Source organism: Crocodylus porosus, unplaced genomic scaffold, assembly GCF_001723895.1.
Source record: "Crocodylus porosus isolate Cpor-Errol unplaced genomic scaffold, CroPor_comp1, whole genome shotgun sequence".
Taxonomy (NCBI): Eukaryota; Metazoa; Chordata; order Crocodylia; family Crocodylidae; genus Crocodylus; species Crocodylus porosus.
In genome coordinates this window covers 5,389,335-5,413,243 of record NW_017728923.1, presented here as the reverse complement: position 1 = coordinate 5,413,243, position 23,909 = coordinate 5,389,335, and the positions used below count along the sequence as shown (strand labels likewise).

The 23,909-nt window shown below is 55.2% G+C and overlaps 2 protein-coding genes across 2 annotated transcripts in view; one reads left to right on the top strand and one right to left on the bottom strand.

The window, feature by feature from the left end:
• CORO7 (coronin 7) overlaps positions 1–23,909 on the bottom strand; it is a 195,211-nt gene that overhangs the window by 45,679 nt on the left and 125,623 nt on the right. The window lies entirely within an intron of this gene.
• The window catches only part of VASN (vasorin), a 30,482-nt gene continuing 8,837 nt past the window's right edge, over positions 2,265–23,909 (top strand). Inside the window, exon 1 of the mRNA XM_019540002.1 lies at positions 2,265–2,522. The gene's annotated coding sequence lies outside the window, so the exon portion shown is untranslated. The remainder of the gene's footprint in view (positions 2,523–23,909) is intronic.

Here is a 23,909-nt window from a genome sequence, read left to right as displayed (position 1 = left end):
TGGCAATACACCTATGCAGGAGGTGCCAGGTTCGCTTGCCCTGTTCAGAGGAGATGCTACAGTATGCCAGACCATGGACATGCTCATGAGGTTCTGAACACCCTTCCTAGGCACTGCTGCTACCAGTATGACTCAGGGCTGGGGTCTCATCTCCCCCCAGTATGCTGGGGATTCAGTGGCCACTCAGCTCTGGGCACAGCTACAGGGCTTTTCCCTGAATCATCAGTGGGAGCACTAGAAAGCTGTCAGGGCCGAAGGCAGCAACAAAACTCCTGCTGCAGCCACAAAATGTTCCTCACATACAGGGAGGCTCGTGACCCAAGATGCCACGCTGCTGAGGTTCTCACTGTGGTGAGGAGGAGTGGCGCTAAGCAAACAGCAGGCCCGTGGGGTGCTTGGGAACTTTTGGCTCTGCAAAGGGTGTATTTCCCTCCCGCTTCAATAACTATTAGCATGACCAGCTATACAAACACTGCCAGCACTAGTCCAGCAGGTGTGGGTGCTGGGGGCAGGTAGTGCCATGGCTGCGGCAGGTTGTGGCAGCCTGCCATGTATCAGCTGGCACTTCCCAGGTACGCAGCTTAATTTCCTCATGCAAAATGGGTCATTATTTGTATGACTCCCCCCAGCCTCATTCACAGCCTTGGACACCACCAGCTCTGTCTGCAGTAAAGCAGACGAGGGGAAGGCTGGCAGCCTCCTGGTACGAGTGACTGGGTAGAAGGGTGTTCACTGCCCCCATTACCATATCTTGGCCTGTTTTGCAGGGAGCTGACTACGGTGGTGAGGGGAGGGGGTCTGCAGGCCCAGCAACCACTCTGGCTCCCTTGAACCTGCTAACAAGCAGGCGAGTTAGTCACCAAACCCAATGAGCTGTGTGACGTGGACACCTGTTCCCTACATGCCACAAGAGGGCCGTGTGCTCAGCCCACTGATGCTCTGGACGTCCAGATGGGACAATTCCTCCTTGTCACCCTCCTGGGCTGCAAATCCCCCATCCCATTGGTCACCAAGCTCAGCATGCTCAGGAGTCAACATGTTGCACAGTGACACTGGCCCACACTGAGCCCTCTCCCTGCTGCCAGTGCCAGCCCCAGATGTGACCCCAACCCTCACCCCAGGCCTGTGCCAACTACCCCCTGCCCTGGGAACAGCACACACACAGACTGTACTGAGGGGAAGAAGGCCCCATGGACTCACTGTGATCTCTGCCACCAACCTGAACAGGGTCAGGCGCTCATTTCCAGACAACAAACAGGGTCCCATGGCCTGTCAGCTGTAGTCAGCAACTCAGTGCTAAGGGTCCCATGGCACATCTTCACAGCACCCCCATCCCCAGTTTTTGCTCATTTAGTACTTCAGTAAACCCCATTGGGAAAGACATCAAAGACCACTACTGCCAACAGGCAGGAGACACAAGCTCCCATGACCCAAGATCCCAATGAGCCCTCAACTGGGGGTGAAGCAAAAGCACCAGACATGAGTCACTGCACCTGATACTTCCTAGCTACCACCAGCTCCATCAATCCCATGGCACCTCTTGCCTGCTGCAGCCCAGGGTACAGCACAGCCCACAGCAGAGGTCTTACTGCATCCCTACCTCCATAGAGATCCCAGCATTGGAGACAAGGTGGATCAGCATTCTGGGCTCCTGTTTGGGGGCCAGGCCTGAAGGGACACAGGAATCCCTTTTCCCAGAAGAGGAGGGGAAATCAGGGCCTCTAAGACTGGGCACAGGAGGGTGGGAGGGGCAGCACTGCTCAGCACCTTCCAAGCAGGTAACAGATTTTTTTTTTTTTTTTTTCTGTTTTTTTGCACCAGTCCTGGAAGCACTGCAATACCAGGTCAATGCATGGAGTGGATGGAGCAAGCAGGTAACAGATGCCTCCCAGCTTCCTGGTTGAGTCCTCTTTGGCTTTAACTTGGTGGTGTCACGCTGCCATGGGGCAGACAGGTAGGGTTTCCACCGGGCTACAGCGCATGGCACAGTGTTGGGCAGGGCAGCAAACCCCTGTGCCTGCTTCCTCCAGCAGAGCCATTGTCTGCGCCCGCAGACAATGGAATGTGCTGCCTGTGCCCAAAAGGAGTTAAGGGAAATTAAAGCCAGTTTTCCTCCACTTTCCCCATGCCTCCTCCAGGCTGTGTCAAGTCCTGCAGCCAATCAGAGGGCCAGCCCAAGATGGAGGGTTCAGGGTGCCACCCACTCGCTGCCCAGCTCCTCCTACTTTCCTCTAAAGGCAACAACTTAGACTAGTCTCTGGTTAAAAAACTTGCAGTTGTCCCAGGGCTGGCTGATCTGCAGAGGGAGACGGAGGGACAGGCACAGCAGCTCCTACTGCTCCCACAGCCGGGCTCAGGGTGGATCTTTGCTTTTTCCGCCTTCAGAATCCATCCCACCCCGCACGGGGTGATGGGGCCAGATTCCCCTTCTACCCTGCTATAGACAGGACGCTTGCCCCTCCAGCACTCCCCAGCTACGTTGCAGCACAGCCAACCTCCTGCGCGCCCACTCCCGGCACTTGGTAAGTCCCAGCCTAGCTTTGTTCTACGCTGACTTTGTCTTGTGCACTGAGTTTGCCTGGTACTCCCTGGCTTTTCTGCCCTGGCACCCTAGAGAGGACAGGGTCACCAGTGCCTTGGGGAAGGGGCATGCACTGTCAATGGATGGGGCAGCACTCAGGGGAAGTAAACGGATAGTGGACATAAGCCTATGTTGAACCAGGTATCATTGCCCCCAAGATGTTTGCTTTAGGAATCAAACCTCTCCTCAGGACAAGGGGGCTGCTGCCTGTTTGCTTTACCTGTGTCCAGAGAAAATGTGCAGGTAGACAACTGGCCCAGCACAGAGGTGCCTGTCTAAAGGGCATTTCAGTCGAGCAGCCAGAGACAGAGTCAGCTGCCTGGATGGTGGAAGATGTTTGCGTACATGTGTGCTTTACTCTATTTATTCCTTCCCAGTCCATTCTTTCCCCAAGGATGCCCCTTGTCCCCTAGCTAGCTCTGCTCCTCAGGGAAGCAATCCCATCCCAAGCTGAATTCACCTGGGACACAGGCTGGGCAGAGCCTCTGGCCAGGAGGGGCTGCTATGCTTCCCCAGCTGTCACGGCTCTGCTGTTGGAGGTGTACTTTGCAAAGAGGAAAGTTGCCCCACTTGCGGGCTTGGCACAAAAAGTTCCTGCTCCATGCTTGGCCAATTCAGACCTGCATAGGACTGTAGCCCCTGGGGCACTGGAATTAAGAAGGAGTTGGGGGGAAAAGTGCCACTGCAATGCAGAGGGGAAGGGTCGCATACATCGGCTCCCCCCTCCACCTGGATTCCAGAGGCAAACCAGCCCTTTGTCTTTCAGGAGGGAAAAGTCTGGCACTTTATTCCAAGCTAAAAAACTCCCACCTCTTAACTCCTCCCCTCCCCACACAGACCCTCTTGCTCTGCACTTATCACACTCCTGATCTGATTTACAAGTGACTTGTAAAGCTTAATGTACTGTGAAACCCTGATAAGATCGGACTGCTGTAACCAAAGCCACAGAGTCTTGGGGGGCGGGGGGAGACAGGCTTTCCACTGGGCTCGGCTCTGCTCCCCTCCAATTATTAACTAGAAACAATTACAAATTGGTCAGCTAATCCCTCACCCCCCAGCCCTCCTTCCACCTCACAATAAAACTCCCTCCACCCAGGCACCCTGCAGAAAGAGCCACTTGGTTGCCATGGGCTGAGAACAGGACACTGGCAACTGCCAGATGCCCCGTATGGCTAGAACAGTGGGCAGGGACCAGCTCCCACCCTGGGCAGCAGCACAGCAACTCCTGCCCCGACCTCATGGGGTAAGGCACGTCATGGAGGGCACACAGGACACATGTCAGGTTCCCCTAGGAAGGGGGCAGGAGGTAACAGGAGGAAATAGCATCCCCCTCACCCCCCCACTTTAGGGGAGCCCAATTCCACAAAGCTGTTGGTGCCAAACTCATTTGGTAAACTGGGCCCCCCAAGTGCTGAGCCTGGAGGTGCAGTGGGATGAGGGGGGAGTAGGCCTCAGACTGATGGGTGCCAACCTCAGCAGCAGTTGGACAGGGAGAGGAAGGTCCCAGGTACTGCCCTCTATGCAGCTGTGTGCCTCGCTGGCATTATCTCCCATGAAGGTATGGATGCTTATGATGAGACAGGGAATGGAGCAAGCCAGGATCCAAAGTATGAGGGTCCACCCTGGGGGTATTAGCTCTGGCACAAAGGGTGGGGATGCCAGCTCGGGTGCCCACGGCTGGCAGTCTGGATGCATGGGTAACGCTACCACAATGTGCTGTGTTAGCATGAATGAAAAGACAGCTAGGACTTCAGACTCCTCAACCAGAGCAGAAGGACTTGTGGGGAGGTTGGGGGCTGTGTTGAATAAACAGTGTGCAGTGGTAAAGGGCTGCAGTCCTGCCTGCCTGCCCCAGGTGCTGGGGGACGGGAAGGCTCGACCCTAGCTGCCTGAAGTTTATTTTCTTCTCCCTTTTGTTAGTGGGATAAGGGAGGTTCTGTAAATAGAGTGTCACATACAGGAAGGGGGTTCTGTTAATAAGCAGCCTGGCTGGAAGCCCTCCAGAGCTCTATCCGGCTTGGCCGGCATGAGGAGCAAGCAGGGCTGAAGCGATGTGCTGCCTCACATGCTGCTGGGGTCTCCTCTGCCTGCAGCCCTTGGAGCTGCTATTGCTCACCTCTGCCAAGGAGGCCTGGGAGCACAGGGCCATTGCTGCCTGGCTGGGAGCATGGAGACAGGCTGGAGGTGTCCCAGAGTTGAACCAGAAGTGTCATGGGGGAATGGGAGCTCAAAGGGAGATGCCAGCTTCTAACAAGCCAAAGATGTTGGTAACCTTAGCAGTGGGACTGTGTATGCTAGTACAGTGCTGTGCTTGGCATCATGGCAGTTCACCCCTGACAGCTGTCAGCAGCAGCTCTCTGGGAATGGGCCCCTGGGGTGGCAAGATCCCTAAGGAGCTATGGTACTCTCTGCTGCTGTCAAAGCTAGATACAAGACAACCTTCACCTTGTGCACCTGCCACTGGGGAGGGAAGGAGCTAGGTATACTGGCCACCCACAAGCCCAGGGCCACCCAGAGCTATTCACATACACTGTAAGAGCAGCATTCCCAGTGTGTTGTCCCCCTCAGCAGCAGCAGGTTTTTGGGGTTCCTCACATTCCTCCCTGCAGCCCTATACCCTGGCTTGCCCTTGCTCTGTAACCTACAGCAGGGGCCTCTGGTTGTCACACATGCCCTGTGAACCTTCACTGCTGCAAAAGAAGAGTACAGCAACCAATGCTGAAGGATCTGGCTTCATCTGGGACCCTGAGAAGCCCAAATGCTTCTGGCTGAGCAGGACAATGGAACCCATGGAAGGGCAGGCTCTAGAGATCAGGAACATATGGGCACACATGCTCCCAGGTATGTTCCCTATATGCCCAAGGTCTGGAGCCTGCATGTACTACAGGCCATATGGGTCAAGTCCCAGGGCAAAGCCCAGGATTCTGCAGCACCCAGAGGTCAGTCTGCAGCAGCAGGTTTTTTATGTGTTTTTTTGGTTTTTTTAAATTTGTATCTGAGGCCAAATTAGCCAAAACTAATTCCAAATCTAAGAGTCCAGAACCACAAGTGGCCCTACTACAGGCAAACATACGCCACCCACACCTGTGGCTTCAAAACCTTTGGCGGGCATCCTACTTGCAGGCCCAAGCCAAGAGGCTTGGATGCCCCCAAGTTTTGCTTGCTAGCCATAAGACCCTCAGAGCAAGCAAGGGAGGAGACTCCCATTTCCATAAACTGGGCTTAAAGCCACTACACCTCAGCGGGTACTGAACCTCACCAGAAGATCAGTTCTTGTGCGGTGTGGTTCAGGAAAACTACCTTCATGGATACAGATACATGGCATTTCCCCTGCCAGGTTAAGAAGCCACTATACTTGATCTAAGTCTTCAAGAGTCAATACAGAAGGCTGTGATGGGGGGAGGGTGAGTGGGTGGGTAGGGCTGTGGCTCTGTTACTCCTTTTCCCAGCAGTTTCACTGACTTTCTGCCTTCTTCTTTGTTCCTGTGAGCCATGGACTCCTGTGTAACTACAGCACAGAAGGAGTGGACTAAGATCAAGGTCTGTTGTCCAGACCGAGATGGACTTGAATGGTATTGTGTAGTGGAGGGTGCACCCCTGTCCAATGCACTGTTGACAGGATACCCTATGAGTCTTGTAATTAGCTTCCCAGTGGCCAGCTTCTAATGGGAAAATCTCAGCTACACACCTACTTTATGGACGTGGGAGACTCCTCCCTAGCTTGTTCCTGTGGCGGTTGGCTAAGGGCAAGTGAGACTTGCAGGGCATCCAAACCCCAAGCCTCCACGCTTGGTCCTGTATGTAGGATGCCCGCCAATGGATCTGGGAGTATCTAAAGCCCCCAGCTGAAAAGTCTGGGGTAGAGGATACTTGTCGGTTGTACTGCCACATATGAGGAAACAATTGAGTTTTACTCAGTTGAAAGGATTCAGAACTGATTTGGTTAATTTGATCTGGGATACAAAAAGTTTTCCACAAAAAAAAAAAGGACAGCACAGAAGGAGAGGGGGAGGGCAGCAGTTTGGGCAAGTAGGACTTCCGGCACCTGTGTCATATGGAGGTACTTTGCATCTGAGGACTTTCTGTATTAGCTACGTGGTGGCCAGCAATGAAATGGTTAACAGCATTGCTATTAAAAACCATGGCATCAGGAGTCCATGTGCTGGGGGCAAGTGGGGCAGGTCCCTGTCTCAGGCAGACAGCAGGACACGGGCTGCCCACAGGGAAGACACTTCCTTGAGTACAGGAGCTAAAACATTCAGTTCCCTGCACTTGGCTCTGTGGCAGAGGCTGGGCTGCCCACCCCAAAACCCTGGCATGCAAGGGGCCCTGGTTCTGAGCAGGGACCACACTGCAGGCCCTGCTTTCCCCCTACACCACCTTAGGGACAGCTAGGCCTCATCACAGCCCCCAGCAGGGCAGGGTGAGAGACACAAGTGGCATAAGGGAGAGCAGCTGGCAGGAAACTGCCAACGAAGCCAGGCACCCTGGGCAGGTTTGGGAGAGAGGGGAACTAAGCTATTGCAAAAAGTTGTGATGCTGACAGGAAGGGGCTTCCTCTCACCCCATCAGGGGTGTGCAACCACTGACAGAGCATCACTTTAAAAAATCCATCCACTCTCCCACTCCCATGTTCAGGTACTGCAGTAGCCCGGTGCTGGAGCGTTGGTGGCCAGCTCAGACTGCCTGAGTCTCTAGCACACGTCCCAGGCTGACGCCAGCATTCCAGCCCCAGCCCTGGGGATTTGGCTGGCCTGCTTATTTGGAGGCACACTTCTGCACTGAGCATGCCAGGGCCTTGCCAGGCTGAGGTGGCACAAGACAGTGCTCAGCAGCGAGGAGGCTTCTTTGATGTGACAGCTGGGCTGAGCTCCATGTGGCTATTTCTGGGTGTCTGGTATGGCACGGGGTGGGGCAGTGCTGACACAGGTTGCTGCCAAGGCTTGGAGCAGCTGGCATAGCAGGGGTGGGCTCCTGGGCAGGCTGGGCTGGAGAGTGGGCTGGGGGGTGGGCAAGGCATCTTGTAGTTCAAGGAAGTACTCTCAGAGAGGCTCCATTTCCTGACATTCAGCCCATGCAGTGCTGCAGCCCCTTGCCCACTGCTCCTGCTCTATGGAGAAGGGGGCCACATGGCCCAGCCAGCTAGTGGGGAGGGCTCCCTAGGCACTTCTCACTATCACCCTGGCTCCCAGGCCTCCCCACCTCTTGAAGGCAGACAATGCAGACGCTCCCAAATCAGCCCCCTGTGCCCACAGGACCCTCCGATCATACAAACACTGGCCGCCCTGCCCTGTGATGCCACTCTGAGTTATGCCGGGGCCAGCTGGCAGCCAGAGCAGGTCTGCTGCTACAGCAGGTGCCACACAACATGGACAACAAGACAATCTGCCCTACTTTGAGCCCTGACCTGTCACAAGTGACACAACATATCCACACTCCCTAGCTCACTCATCCCTTGGCCTCCCGGTTCAGCCTGCCCCTAGAGATTGCCCAAAGGCAGTTGCAAGGCGGTGCCCTTATGCTCATGACACCAGAGTGTTTAATTACTATTTTTATACTGTGCACAAACCTCCACCATCCTGGCAACTCACCTTACCCTGACTCCTGCCTGGGTGGGGCTGCCTCACCTGCTGAGCCCTGGCTAAGAACAGCAGCTGGAGTCAGGGGATGGGAATGTAGGCCAGTGCTACGAGGTTGTGCCAGGCAGCACAGAAGGTGGGGGCAGTTCAAGGTGGAAATGCCAGCCCTCCCCCGCACCAGGGTTACACACCATCTGGGCTCTGTGGAGCTGCTTGACTTTAAAAGAAAACCGCCCTGCTGGTTTTTCTCGTCCCCCGCACCTGGAGGGGGGAGTGCACTGTGGGCTGGGGTCAGACGTTCAGGCCTGGAAGGCTGATGTGGAGGGAGGAGCAGGATGGGAGCAGGGGGCAGGCGGCTCAGACAGGCTGCAAAATCCCCTTCTCTGCTAGGAAGACAGACGGAAGCAGTGCTTGGCAGTCAGCTTCAGGGGCTCCACGTGCACCATGGCCTGGGCCCCCACTGGAGGGAATGCAATAAATGGCCTGCACATTCCTCCGGGGCTGCCTCAGAGATTTAATTAAATGGGGAAGGGGGAAGAGGAGAGCAGCAGGAGGAGGGGGATGGGTTGGGCTCAGGTCAGGCTGAAGGAGAGGGGATTAAGTGGCTAAGCCTGACCCCCTGCCTGCTTGGGGCACACATCTGAGCAGGCAGGACTTGTCAGGGAGGATTGCTTGCCCTGTGCAGAAACTGGCTGACAGGGAGTGGGGGGAAGTTGCGCCTGCAACCTGACACAGCCTGGTCAGCTCCATGCGCCTGCAAGAGCTGCATTCTTCCAGCAGCGCCTGCGCCTGGGTGGGGAGCACTCCCACAGTGCAGGGGGGAGCACAGGGCCTCTGCCAAACCCACGTGCACAGATGCACGCTGTGGCTGCTCCCCCACCAAGAAATGGTGCAGAGCTGCTGTGTGCAGCCCAGCACTTGGGAGCTCCTAAAGCACAGGGCTGGCTCAGGTCTGGTGAGTGCCAGTGACAATAGCTGCATTATATGCACCTGAGGGGGGCCAGGAGAAGAATGGACTGCAGGACTCATTTCATCACATGACATGGGCAACACTGGCCACCTTGCTGAAGCCTCTCCTACAGTTCAGCTTGCCAGGCAGGAGAGGTGCTAGTTAGCCTGATCCAAGTCCCCATCTACCTGCAAAGACCCCTCACACAGACCAGCAGGATGACATCCCTTCATACTCCCTTCCCTTCATTTTACATACTCCCCACTCCCTTCACTGGGCCACCATCGCATCCACAGAGATCAGCCACTCAGACAAATTCCTCCTCCCAGGGTGCTGCCAGCCCAATGTCTGCTCCCCAGCCCCTCAGTGAAAAGCACTTTGTAAAACAAGGGCCATTTAGGGTACCTAGATGCCATGGTGAGAGGTACATGACAGGCAACTTAGTGAGATGATGCCAGTAGGATGTTTTGGCTTAGACTGGCTTTCATGGCACATGCACCTGACTGGAGCAGGCCTCGGGCCCAGTAGAGAGCCAGAGATGTTTCTACTGTGCAGTCAAGGGGGGCAGCCAGGAGCCTTGGATCTGGGTTGGGATCTCTGGATGAAGAGGGAAGAGAATACCAAGTCCAGCTAAAAATGAGATCCCAAGGTTCTCCCTGTACACGCCCAGGCCCTTAGATCAGGAGGCTGGTAAAGGAGGTTCAACAGTCCCAAATCCAGGATCTGAACAGGAAAGCACAAAACATGGGATGTCACCATGGACCCACATCATCAACCCCCAGGGCACAGCCTTTCCAATGGGCACATCACAAAGGAGCCCTGCTACTTGTAGGTCAGTGCACAGCTTCCAGGCACAACCCCTGCCACAGCATGAGACAGTCTGGTGGGGCAGGGGAGGGATGATTAGTTGATGCAAGGCAGGAACTGTAGTGGTTTGGACTTCAGCTGCTGCCCAGTAGAAGGCAGTAAATATCACTCTCCTCCCCTTTTCTCATGCATAAATCAGGACCTATTTTGCAGAATCCAGGAGCAGCACAGTGCCACAAGCAGCAGTGGATTCAGGCTCTCAGGGTTTAACTTATGGCTCCAACCACTGGCTCCAAAGGGACTGGGCCCTGCAGCAGTGGGGGAGCCCTGCTGAGATGCATGGGCATGGACTGCATCAGTTTGCTTCATGTGGTGGGTGAGGGAGAAGGGGATAAAGCCAACATGGGGTTAAACCCCTGCTGCTGTCTAGGACCTTGCAGACTCCAGGCTGTCCCAGCTGGCTCGCTGAGGCCTTATGGTAGTCACCCACTGGTAGAAGCTGCTGAGACTTTCAGTCTTCCTCTTACTTGCCCCTCAATTAGGAGGGGGAGTTGACGGCTCCTATGTGAGCAATGGTGACACCCTACACACAATGCCACCAGGGCTCTGAACAGGAACAGCAGCACCCATGCGCCTGGTGAATGCCCCACATTCCTGAGGCCTGGGCATGCTATCAAACTGGCCAGGCACACAGTGCCCAGCTGCCACCGCCCGGGACAGTGCCCAGCTGCCACCGCTCGGGGACACACAGTGAGTGGAAGGGACTCCACCTCCTCTGGGAAGAGGGAGGGAAGGGCTCTCCCCACCCTCCATGATCTAATTCCCTCCCCCACAGGCCACGGCTGCCTCACGGGAAAGGGGAGGTGGGTTTTGTAGGGCTGCCACTGTCCCCACAGCCCCTCCCACAGCAAACTGAAACTTACTGCTTGTACAAAGCACCCCTGCCCCCACCCTGAGCCTTCTCTGCTGCACAACTTGATGCTTGACAATGGTGGACGTGGTCTTCTTTACAACCCTAAGGGCATGGAAACTGAAGTCTCCGTGCAGACTTGATCATCCCTAAAGCAGAGGTGCTTACTGCATGGTTGGCATGGCAGCCAGGCAGTGCACCCTGGCACCTCTCTGTCACCCCAGGGTTTTCAAAAGGACATAGTTGTGGGCTACATCCTCCCATGGGCACATCCCAGAACCAAGGAGAGACATGAGGGACATGGTTGCTGCACTACATGCCCCACTATCTCTGCACCTGCCCCTTGCATGCTGCTTGGGAGAGGAGCTCCCCTCTGAAGGGAGCTTTCTTAGGAAGCTGCTCCCTGGGGGAGCACAGCAGGTAGGGGAGGGAGCTGAGAGCTCCCCCAGCAGCTCTGCTGCTGTTTCACTGCAGCGAGAGTGGGGGACATGTGCCACACTGCCCAGCCCCACACAACTGTTCTCTGGGGACTATTCCACCAGACCCCTTTTTTTTTAAAGAAATTTTTTGTGTTCCAAGCCAAATCAGCCAAATCAAGTCCAAATCTGTGAGTCAGTCCAGAACCATAAATGGCCCTACAACTAGCAAACATCCTCCACCCCTACCAGGGGCTTCAGATATTTCCAGTCTTTCGGCAGGCATCCTACGTGCAGGCCTAAGCTCGGAGGCTTGGGGTTTGGATGCCCCCAAGTTTCACCTGCCCTCATATGGCTGCAGAAGCAAGCTAGGGAGGAGCCTCCCATTTCCATAACGTGGGCTTTAAGCCCCAACACCTCAGCGGGTACTAAACCACATCAGAAGAACAGTTATCCTCAGGAACACTTCAGGAAAATTGCCTTCATGGACCCAGATACATGGTGTTTCCACCAGACTCCCTCCCTGAAGAGGCATCAAGCCCCAGCCCCTGAACACAGGAGGCAGATGCTGCCTGGGCCAGCCTGGAGGGAGGCCAGCACTCTCCAGGTCACAGTGAGGGGGCTCCAGGGTCTGCCCCTTGTCTTAATTCTTTGAGTGCTGTATATGGGCTGCTGGTGAGGGTAGGGCAGAGAGCTACCCATACTGACCAGTCTGTCCTGCACTCCCTGCTTCTCTGTTTGTACCACCATTATCAGCAAAGCACATGATCAGAGGTGTTTCTGTAGTAGGGGTGGGGACTTGCAAGCTGAGAGGCAGACAGCATACTCTGTGACTCTAGTTACCCCTCTATACCAGTTACCAGCAGTGTGGTGAGGGGGTACCCCTTAGCAGGTGGGGATAAAGGGGAGGTCACCGGCTTCCCTTTGAGACCTTCTGACCTACAATGGGGCCGGTGGTGGTGCTGTCCTGTGATACATTACAACAGGCCACTGCTGCTGCAGTACTATTGTGGAGGCACAAAAAGGCACAAGGCTTCACACACATATTCCTGGTCAAGAAGGGATGGAGAAGTGAGGCAGGGAGGTGTGCTACACAGGCTGATTTCAACACCAGGATGCACCATGGCAGCAAGGGGTAGAGAGCAGGCTGGGGGAAAGGGACACTGGCAGGGCTGGTGGAGGGAATGGAGGTCAAGAGTGCTAGGTTGCTGCCTCAAGCGCTTTGAGGTAGGGTGCTTGTGTGGCCCCTGGCACACTGGGTCCCAGCCTGGCTGCAGTTTTTAGTCTCCCCTTGACACAAGTGTTAAATACAGGGACTACTGTGAGGGTACGAGGAGCCCAGAGCTGTGTCTGGCTCTTTGTTCAAGGATAGGGGACAATGAGCAACGGACTCCAGGGCTGGGCAAGGGAAGAGGAGCAGCACCCTAGATGCTCTGGAATTACCTCACCCAGGGTCCCTCGTAGCCCCTACAGCACTCTCTCAAGAGCCCCCTCCTCACAGTGCCCAGTGGGAAAGGAAACACCATACCCTCTTGGCCCCAGCTGGCCATCCCCATGTAAAGTTTAGGGGCTGCTGCTGCCATGAGCAAGCTCTTAGATGCCAGCCTGGCCCACAGGATGGACCCAGAGACCAGCACAGACAGGCCCACTTCCTCCCTGAGCATAAGCAGAACAGCTGGGTGTCCAGCCAGCAGCACATGTGGGACACTGTAGAGCAGGGGTCAGCAACTTACAGCCTATGGGCTGAATTTTGGCCCACAGAGCCCCTTTTACCTGGCCTATGGAACCATGGGGGTTTGCTAGCAGAGGGCTTGGCCAGGCAGCAACACTGCTGGGAGGAGCGTGTGGCTGTGGTGACAGCATGGACCAAGCTGGAAGCAGTCCAAACTCAGAGCAATGCTCTGTTAAAGTGGCCCCCTATTCCAAAATGTAGCTGCCCCCTGCTTTTGATGAAGCCTAAACCCCCTTAGCCTCAGGGAGAAGAGCAAGCAGTGGGCAGGGTCAGCGCCCACCCTGTGCTGGCTCTGGTGAGAACCTGAGCACCACTGTGCTTGAGCCCAGCCAGTCCTTGACCCCAGTGCAGTCAGCCCAAGGGTGGAGTGTGCTTGCATCTCTACCTTAGCAGACATCCCTGCAGAGGTCCCCTACCCACAGCCCAGGGGAGCCGCCTGCTCCAGGGAGTGCCTGTCTTGTCAGTCTGTCTGTTGTTAAAGTTGAGCTATGCCATGTGTTCTGCCTTTTTGCTTTCACCCTGTGCCCCTCCCACTGCCATGACAGAGACAGGCCATCTCCCTCGCATCTATTACTGCTGCAAAGGGCAGCAGAAGCCCCCCACAGGGGCTGTCCAGACCATCTTGACCCTGGTCAGCTGTCCAGGCTGCCTGTTCAAACTCTGTGGGAGGTGGAAGGCCAGTCAAGCAGGGGGAGGGGAGAAACCATCCCACCAGGCAAGGAGCTCTCAGTGAGGGAGTCTGGCCCCAGACTCAAGATTCAAGGCAAATGACTTCAGAAACAGGCCTCCTCGTCAGCCACATTAATGAGAAAACAGCACCCGCCCAGCCAGGCGGGCAGCTAAGTGAGACCAGGGGATTTGGGCCACAGCTGGAAAATATGAATAATCCAGCAAGTATCTGGGGTCTGGACCTGATGGGTGGAAGTACGGCCAATGCGGCGGCAGGCAGTGATGGATTTAGCACTCCCTCCTCTGTGTGCTCACTCGGGCCGTTGGCAAAGCAAGCAGCCAGCAAGCATTAACAGCCACGCTCAGGCCGGCTTACTGCCTCCAAAGAACTGGGGCTTTGTCTGCATCCCTTCTAGTCCCTTCCAGCTCCTTTCTGTGCCCTGGCTCATTCTGTTCCCCCCTTTCCTGTCTCCCCCCTTTATTAGGTGTAAGCGCTGATGATTAGTGTTAAGCCTGCAAGCTACAGCAGCCATGAGATTAACCCCTTCATTCCCAGCATTTCAGCTGATGGAGCTGATGCATGATGGAGTGCACATAGACCCCTCTTGCAATCCTGTGTTGTGACCAGAGTCCCAACCTGTTTAGCTCAATCCAGACACAGCCCTGCCAGTGGGAGCACACGACAGGCTCTGTTGCCTCAGTTCACTAAGCCAAGTCACTCAGGATCCTGCCTTGAGCACCAGCCATCAGAGCAGCAACATTCCCAGTATGTCTCTGGTCAGTCATCATATGCCATAGGGCTTCACAGGAGAGGTTGGAAAATAGAGGCATGGCAAAGGGGTCTGTGGGACATAATGGAGGCCAAGCCCAGTAGAGCAGAGAGAGGGCCAGGGGTGCTGGTTGCTGGCTCTGTCTAGGCCAAGTTGTGTCAGGGAGGCAGTCAGGAACTCGCTGCACAAAGGCGCAGAGAGGATGTGGCAGGGCTTCTGGAGTACGGGGCAGATCTCTGCCCTGGGGCAAAGATGGCTTGTGGGAGGGCCAGGCCAACTGCTCACTTGCACAATCTGACTTGGGAGGGCCAACTTCAACACAACACAGGCTGGACCTGTCCAAGGCAGGGGCCAAACTGTGAACCTGGCAGCTTAGGAAGGAAATGCCAACATAATTAAAGGGATGGCAGCAGACTTTAGTCAGCAGGTTGGCTGCAGTGCTGGACATGTCAGCATAACCTGACCCTGGCATTTGCAAACCGCCTCCCAGCCCAGGGCTGGTAGTGTGCTCCTATGCTGGTGCCCTTCCAGGACCCTGTGGTGCTTTCCAAGACCATTTGCCACATGGCCTGCCTGTAGCATTCACAGTCTGGGGAGACTCACTCAATGTGAGCAACAAGCTGCTGTTCTGCAGAGCCCAAGTTATCCAGGGCCATGCTGACTCTTGCTGGTTTCTCTAAGCAGGCCCAGCAGACTGCACAGTGCATACACCCTGATGGAAACTCAGCCACCTCCCTTCCATGCAGCGAGAGAAGGAAACTGGCACCCAGGGAAACAGTGGGGCCAGAGAGGAGATCACAAGAAAGCTGCCCTGATTGTAACCCTCTGGGTATAAAGGTACCTAATATATGGGCTGGGCTATTAGTGACCTAGAATAAAGGGCCTCGTCCCCTGTACTAGCACCCTGAGTAGAAAGGAAGAGCTGGTTGTCCTGGAGCAAAGGTCCCCTGAGTCCATGCCAAGAAGGGTGTCTGGGACAGAGGGTAAGCCCAAAAGCCATGCCAGGGCACATGTAGAGGGCCACTCTGAGACAGCTGCTCTGCCTCATTTCAGGCACACATGGAGAGGGAGCAAATATGCAGAATGAGGTGTGGTGTGCTTCACCATGGCAGCCCTGGAAGTAGATGAAGGGGTCCTAGACAAGCCTGACTTTCTGCCAGGAATCAACAATATTTTGGAGCAGGGATGAGGGTGGGGGGTGAGGGTAGTTCAACAGAGCTTAGCTCCAAGTTCAGTCTGGGTTGGTACCTGCCACAGTCATACATCTGTCCCCCTCCTGCAACCCTCCTCACAGCACTGCCACTTCTCCCCACTGCCTAAGTGCCATGTGGGTGGACCCCCTGCTATCAGAGCCCCCAGGCTCCATAGGCTAGATCCAGTCTGAAAGCTGTAGGTTGCTGACCTCTGTTTTACGCCACAGGCAACCCAAAGGTAGGGCATGCCATAGAGGTCTTTGCCCTGGAGCAGATAAGCCTGTTGCTTATTACCCTTCATTAAACACTGACCCAAAATGGAGCAGGAGAGGCCCCAGTTCTACCTTTGGAGCAGGGATCTCTCAGCCAGGCAATCTCCCCCATGCCAGGGCTGGCATGTCAGGTCAGAAATAGGCATTGAGAGAACTCACTTTCTCTAGAAAGCCTTAAATTGGCCTGACCCATACAAACATGGCAAGATCTTTGTATAGAGCCGGGAAGGAACTGAGGCAGGGAGCCTTGCCCTCTACAGAGGGGGCTTTATTTACTAGGTAGCTAATACCACAAGCTAATACCCAAGTGATCTGATCCCAGAGAGGCAAGTCTTGCAGTAAGAGGCCCTGTGGGAAGGGAAACAGGAGGCAGCAAACACAGAGACAGCAGTGCTTGAGGCCTGGACCCTCTGAGGGCATGGTACCAGCTTTGTGATGAGGAAGGGAGAGGCACAGAAGGGATGTGGGGTGAGGGGCTGAAATCCCAGTTTCCAGTGCAATCCACTGGATCCAAATCCACCTTAAATCCACCCAAAGGAATATGCAGAGGGTGGTGGGAGGGGAGTGACACCATCCCTGAAAGGATTGAGGGAGCACAGCTGGGCCTTGGACCTCTCTGATCCCATCTCTAAGCATATCGTATGCTCTCCAACGTAAGTGTCCTTCCCATCCCCGCTTGCCTGAGAGCCGGTCCATAGCAAGGAGCTGAAGATACACAGCAGCCAGACCCTCCATCTGAGCTTGGGCGAGGGAAGCACGCAAACATGTCCAGAGAGAATGCTGGGCAGCCACCTAGTTAGCAGAGCTCCTCTGCTTGTTCCAGCCAACAAGCTGCCCAGTAGCCCCCAATTAGTCTAGGCAAACCTCATAATCCTGGCTGGCACAAAGCCCCTGCTATGACACTAGCACCAAGGGTGCTGTATAGCAGTGCACCTGGGGAGCTGGTAGCTTCTCCATCCTCACAGAGCACATGCAGAGCAGGGAAGGGGCAGTCAGCAACAATGGGAGGCAGAGCCGTGGCCCACTGCAAAGGGCAGGAAGCAGTGCCTCTCCAGAGATACCATGTTGGAAAGCTGTCTGACAGTGCTTTGCTGGCCAGGAGGGGAAGCACTGCTGTCCTGGCAAAGGCTCCAATGGACAGGGAGGTGCCCTGGGGGCTCTGCATCTGGCTCTCAGGCTGGTAGAAGCTGCTTGTGCTCTCACTGGAGCAGCCCCTGCCACAAGAGGATTTTACCCCCTCCTTGGCAGAGGGAGGGGGATGATTCCTATGCTGGCAGCAGCCCCCTGGCCCTAGGAGGAGACAGGGCTAAGAAATACCAGACAGAGGGGCCTTCACCATTTCCCTGTAGTGGCCTGTAGGTATCTATTGCCTCCGGGTATTTGCGGGGACACCCGTTTCTGTCCAGCAGTAGCAGACCCTGAGGAGCTCTGCATGCCCCACCCAGGCCAGACCAACATGTGGAAAGTCCAGGAAACTCACTAGGCTGCTCCACTCCAGGTGCTTTCCAAACTCCCCAGGCCCTCCACTGTTCAGCCCTTTATCCAACACCCAGGAGCCCCTGCTTCAATCCAGCATTTGGCTCACATGGCAGAGGCTGGGAAGAGTCCTGGAGCTGGCCTGGCTTCTGACAGAGGCAGCCCCCTGTCCATCACTGCGGCAAGTGCTGGTGTGTGACCAGCCAACTGCCTGGGGTTGTAAAAGGAGGCCGAGGACAAACTGAAACACAGCCATGGCATGTTTCTGAGGGCCCAGCCTTGGCAAGAACCCCTTCCCCTGGATAAGAAAAGCAGGACACAGAGGCAATGTAAGAGTGTAGGGGAAACCCTCAGGAAAACAGTGCACTTGGGCAGGGTGAGGGCATGGCAACCAGAGCTGCCCCCGCAGTCACCTCCCCACAGCTTCTGCTGCTCTGCCCCTGGGAAAAGCTTTACTAGACCATGGCCAAACCAGGCCCTCAGGGACTGATCAAGAAAATGGTCTGGCCTGTGTTAGAGGAGACCTAGCATCTTCACTCTGCTGTGTCTGGGAGGAGGAACAACTAAACTAGTAGAAGAATGGGGGAAGCAGATGTGTACTGGCAGCACAGGGTGGTACACCTGGATTTTAACCATGCCTGGGTGTAAGGCAGCTCTCCTACGGACAACAAAGTAGTTGAATATCCTGGAGGGAAAAGGGACCATTTTCAGCCTTCCTCAGCCACAGAGACAGGAGGGTTAATGGGCCCTGTTGAGGGAGGCAGGAAGCAGGCAAGCCCTGTTGCTCACCAGCGATTTGCTTTCAAAAACAGATTTTAAATGAGTCAGCAGATTGCTGCAGTCCTTCCCTGAAGCCTGGAGTCCCAAGTGCCACAGGCACCCGCCCTGTGGGGCCAGGGGGACCCTAGACAGCGCCTGGACCCATGGGGGTGAGGGGCAAGAGACTAGATCTGATTAGTCAGCAGCAAAGTCAGAACACAACTGGGAGGGGGCAAAGAAGAGAAAATCCTCAGGAGCTTTAACGCTTTCAGGACAGCCAAGCAGTTTCTGAAGGCAGGACTCAGGGCCTTTTGCAGGCTCTTTTCAGGGGTCAGGGACTGGTACCTTTTAAACCCCTAGTGGCATTTCCAGCCAGAAGGCAGTGGCAGAAGGGGGGAAGCACTGAAGAAAGGCCCAGGCCCTGTGGTGGAGGGTATTTATCACTTCTTATCACATGGCTTTGAGCATGTGAGACAGCATGCACTGGGAGAGGTTTCTCCCCCATGGCTATCAGCTCTGGCCGGGTGTTATACCTGGATATCAGTAGAGCCAGCCATGGCCATGGGGCATCGGGCCTCAGAGGAGACCCTGTTCCAGGCTTAGGCAAGTGACTTCCCAGGTATTTTGCAGAGCTGAGCAGCCTTCTGGGAACAGGAACTAGGGCCATTTGAAATACAGCATCCTCCTCCAGGTCAGCCTAGGCCCTGTGCCTAGGGAGAGGAGCTTCTGCCCCTGCAGGGTGATGGGAGTCTACGCTGCTATTGCAACCCAGGCCTCCTACCTCAAAGCCCCTACATAGCTCTGCCTCCTGCACAGACTGCAACTCCTACAACATCCCAGGCAGTAGTTCCAGGCATTCCCCAATGCAGGGCTAGGCCTGGGGGAGCAATGCAGTCTCCTTCCCTATCAGCAGCAGCTCCCCAGGAGCCTGGCACACTGGGGATTAGTACTGGAGATCACAGAAGACAAGTAAGGTTTTGCAGGGAAGGGGGCAGAGGGAGAGCACAACACCAGCACTGCGGGGCCTTCATGCAGGCCCGACATTGGCATAGGCATGCCTCCCCCATGTCTCGCCTGTGCTGGAGATGCCTTGGCCAACTGGCTCTCTGTGGGGTGGAGCCTCCTCTCCATCTCAGGGCAAGTGCCAAAACTGGGGTGCAGGTGGGTATGGGGAGCAGGGTCCCCTCTAGCCTTTCAAAAGGGCCTGGCCAGGATTAATGGTACATGCTGGCAAGGAGAACACCCCCCCACACACATAGCAAGAGTGGCCACAGTGTTTTTATTTGTCTAAAGCAATTAACAGCTGTAAGCAGCTCAGCAGGGGGGAGTTCACTGCTGCAGCAGCAGTCAGCCCACCAGCTGAAAGCCAAACTGCCTTACAACCCCTCCAACCCTTCCTGGGGACCCCTCTCCCTCCCAGACTGGAGCAGTGTGCAGCCCCTTCTGCTCCACAGTGGGGCAGGGGCTCTCCTGAGCTGTTATGCAGAGCAAGGTGGCTGAGCACCCCACTCCCAAGCACACAGGCATGCTTTTTCAGAAAATCCCCCAGCTGCAGCTCCCTGATCCGTATATGGCCTGGGGACACACAGGGCTCTAGATCCCCCATGACTGGCTTTACTGGGCACAGCCAAGCCCTGGTGAGTGGTAGTTGAAAAGTCAGGGGGAAGAAGATGGTATTTCCTGCTCCCATCAATCAGCCAAGACTGCTGTCTCTCCCTTCCCAGCCCAGCAAGCGCCTCAGCTCCTGGCGCACTACCTTACAAGCCTCTCCAGCCTTGTTCCTTGCCCAAGCCTAGGCTGCCATCCGTTACCTTGCTCCTCTCCCTCCAGCCCCACTGCAGTCCTGCCTGGATAACATGTGAGCTGAGCTCCCCTTCCCATCTCCCTCTCCCTGCTAAGCCAGGCAGTCTCTCACCAATTACCTGTGACCTGAAGCCTAACACTGTGCAGGCCTGGCCTGCCTCACCCTGCTGTGAAGGGGTGCCCCAAGGGGGGCGATGTACTTCAGCTTCTCCTTTGACAACTAAAGTGATGCAGACCAGAAAAACATACCTCTCCAGACCCTGCTATTGCCCCCACCAATCCAGGATGGGGAGGGAGCAAGAAAGCTACTTCCACCCCCCATTTCCCAGTGGGTGTGTGCCACAGTAGCTCTTGATACCCCTTGGCTGGCTCTCAGCTTAACCCTTGGGATCTCAGGCACTGGAGGGGTCTGATATGGGGCCAGCAGGGCTTAAGGAAGGGTCCCAGTGCCAGCAGGGGGCAAAATGAGACACAATAAAAGTATCACAGCTGCTCAGGGTGTGTGTGGGGGGGGTGAGAGTCTGGGGCACTAAAGCACAGCTGAAGCCTAACTCCACCATGATCAGACCCCTGAGACCTGGCATTGTTGTTAGCAGAGAGTCTGGTATGGGCACAAGTCCTTGTTTCTGGTGGAGGGTGGGGTGGGCAGGACCTTGTTATCACTACGCCAGGCCACCTGCAGAAACAGCAGCAGCTCTGATAACCAGAGGCTCATGCTTTCAAAACTGCCCTGAGCACAACAGATGCAGCTCCCGCTAGAAGCAACTTCTGCCCCGCAAAATCCCAAACCTCTTTTCTTTTTACCACCCTGTTTCACTGGGTATTGATGGAGCAGGAGAGGAGCTGAGACTAGGGACAGGACCACCAGCAGGCTCTGGGTCAGCAAGGACCAACATGGACCTCAGGGCAAAGCATCAAGCAACCCAGAAGAGCCCACTGCTAGCCAACTCTTTCAGTCAGAGCTGAAGCTATACAGCATGTGGTCCATGCAATTCAAAGACCCAGTTGTGATGTATATGATGCAAGGGGAAGGGGCAGTTACAGGTGGTTGAAGACTGGGCATCTCCTCACCTGCAAGCATGTGACTGAACATCCCAAGTGTCCCTTTAAAGCAGTTTCATGGGCATAATCTCAGTCACAAGGGTAACCTGTCACTCACACTTGCCCTGATATATAAAAAAAAAAAAAAAAAAAAAAAAAATTGCCCTGATTGCCTGCAGTGAGAAAAGCAAGTGCTAAAGTGGAACCAGGGGCTCTGGGTCATCATTTCCTAGTGATGCCAGGTCAATTTAGCATTGCTTACAAGCCTGAAATGTTTGTCTGTGAGCCAGAGCCATGAACTCAGGATCTGAGCACCCAGCCAGCACTCTGTCCCCAGCAGCATCTGCCTGTGATGATTTGATGTGCCCAGGCCTGGTTTTGTCTCAGCCTGCTGTGGCCACTCACTAAGCCACAGCTCAGCTCCAGCACAGAAGGCAGGTAACTAGGGTGAGGAGGGATGACCATTCTTTAGTGGCTGGTTTGAGAGCACTGCTCTTTCCTGCACAGTGTAGCAGAGAGAGTGGGAACACAGCCATTGGGAGGTAGGCTAAGGGCACACATTAGAGAGGTTCAGGGCCAGCTGCTGGGAAGGCTAAGAGATGCCGTCCAGCCTCCCTCATCCTCCTCCAGAAACCCCAACCGCCTATGTAACAGGATGTCAGGGGGAAACCAGATACTTGACCACTCCGATTGGGGTGGGGGAGGAAAAGATGGGAAGGTCTGATCCCACTCCCTCTCCCCTGGTAGCCAAATGCAATATGACCCTCAACTTCTAACCCAGCCTGTCATCACCTCCTGGCGTCACAGCTGGCTCGTATTACCCACAATCCTCTGAGCCATCCATCACTCTGGCATGAGAGGCCCATAAACTACTGTCACCTGACAGGTAAAATATTTCAGGGGCATCTGGAAGCAAGGCCAGGAAAGGATTAAGTCAGAGATGGAGTTCAGATACAGCCCTCCCCCCGCCCCCCAATCTTCCCTTGCTGCTAAGCCCAGAGCTCTCCCTACCAGCTTCTGCCATCTCTTTGCTAAAGGGCCAGCAGCAGAGGGGGCAGCTGGAGAACCTCGAGGCACACTCCAGCCCTTGGCCCAGCGCTCCCAGCATAACATGGCCTCCAGGGCAACAGCAGCCCGGTCTGTAACTGGGTACACATTCCCTCATTCCTTCCTGGCCTAGCCTCTATCCCTTTTTTGGCATCACAGGGAAGTAAGTCACGGATGGCCTGGGCCCCCTCTTTGAACTGTGGGTCCAGAGGGTCTGCAAGTCCTTCCCCTCCTCCAAGGGGGGCCTGGAGTCTGCGTAGCCTCAGGGCTGCTCCTGGCACTTGCCTTTTCATTAATATTTTCTATCCTTGACCTGATGACAGAAAAATAAACCCCAGACAGGACATAAAAGAGATTGTGCCCAGCACCCCCAGCCCCTGGCGAGCCCTACTCCTCTGAGGTACTTTGGTGTATCCTGGCCAGCCCCCTCCCGCTCCAGCCCAGCTGCACATTCCATAATTTATTACCTGTCTCCCTGATGCCAGCTTTGCTGATATTCACAAAGCTCCCCTGCCCCCAGCATGGCCTCTTGGGGATTGTTAATTACTTCTCTTATTAAATGGATTGAAAGACACGCTGAGAAACAAGCTGGCTCTGTGCTCAGCACTACTCTCTAGGCTGTGCTGCACTGGGCCTGTCCTGCAGGCCCTCATCCCAACAGCCAGTCCCCACCAAGAGCACCTAGTGTCCTGTAGGCTATGCATAGACATCTGCACAGAGGGAGCAAAGGGGTCCCTTGCTGTCCAGGGACACCAGCAAGGCTGCGGGGGAGGCCAGAACTGGGAAGGATGCAAGGTGAGGGTCACAACAGCATAGTGCAGATCAAGGAACTACCCAGGTCTTTCTTGCTCACCCTACAAAGCTTCCTGCCCTTTGCTCTGCTGCGTCCGTCTCAGCTGGTTTCTTGAACAAATAAAGGAAAAGAGGCTTCTGCATTACAAGGAGCTGGGCTGAGCCATGGATTGCTCTGAGCAATAGGACTCAAAGCAAGCCCAGCCTGTGAGGGAGACTGTGCTCCAGAGAAGCCTGCCTTGGGGCCCCTTTGTCACACCTGAGCAGCTTCCTACAATGCTGGAGGTCACTGCACAGGCCTAGGGACAGAGATGTTGTATGTACCCTAGCCTGCATGGGGTGAGCTTTCTGCCACCATGCTGGATAACTAGAGATGCACATGGGTACATACACCACAAATACCCTCTCTTTTGTGACAACCCCCCATGGAGATGCTGCTTGTAACTTGTCCAAACAATCCCCAGTCCCCTTATGCATCTGTGAGCAAGGTGTGGTTCCAGTCTCTGCTACATATTTGGCATCTCCAGTCCCTGGCAATCACTCTCCCACTCATCCCTGCTTTGCTGTGTAACCCTATGGAGAGGTGGCAGACCGTGCAAGGGCTCAGCGCAGCCAAGGACCCGTGCACTGTGTTCAGTGACAGGACAGAGGATTGCAATTGGAGAGGGAGTCAAGAATAGCAGACAGTGGGATGGGAAGGCTTCCCAGCAGTCCAGTCAGCCCTTGCTTCTAATTGCCTTGGTGAGCTGTCCAATGACAGCAGCACACAAGAAACTAAACCCTGTCGCATAGCTGAAGGTTGTCACCTTTCTTCAGACAGTCTCTGTTTCCTCTCTTAGACAGAGCAGCCAGGCCACAGACATAACATCACAGCTGCTGGTTGACTAAGAGGTGGGGAACTCAGCTGCTCTCAAGGGAGCCATGCTTACAGGATGGGATGGAGAGCAGCACTATGTCTGCTCAGGCCCAGGGAGCTATGTGAAAGCTCCAATGGAAAGCAACCCTGCAGCAAAGGCTGCAGCTCATTGCAGTAAGAACCAGCCTCCCCTCATGTCCATCTCACCCCAGCTAGGAAAGGAGCATTAAAGAGTCAGTCACAGGTAGGTATGAAAG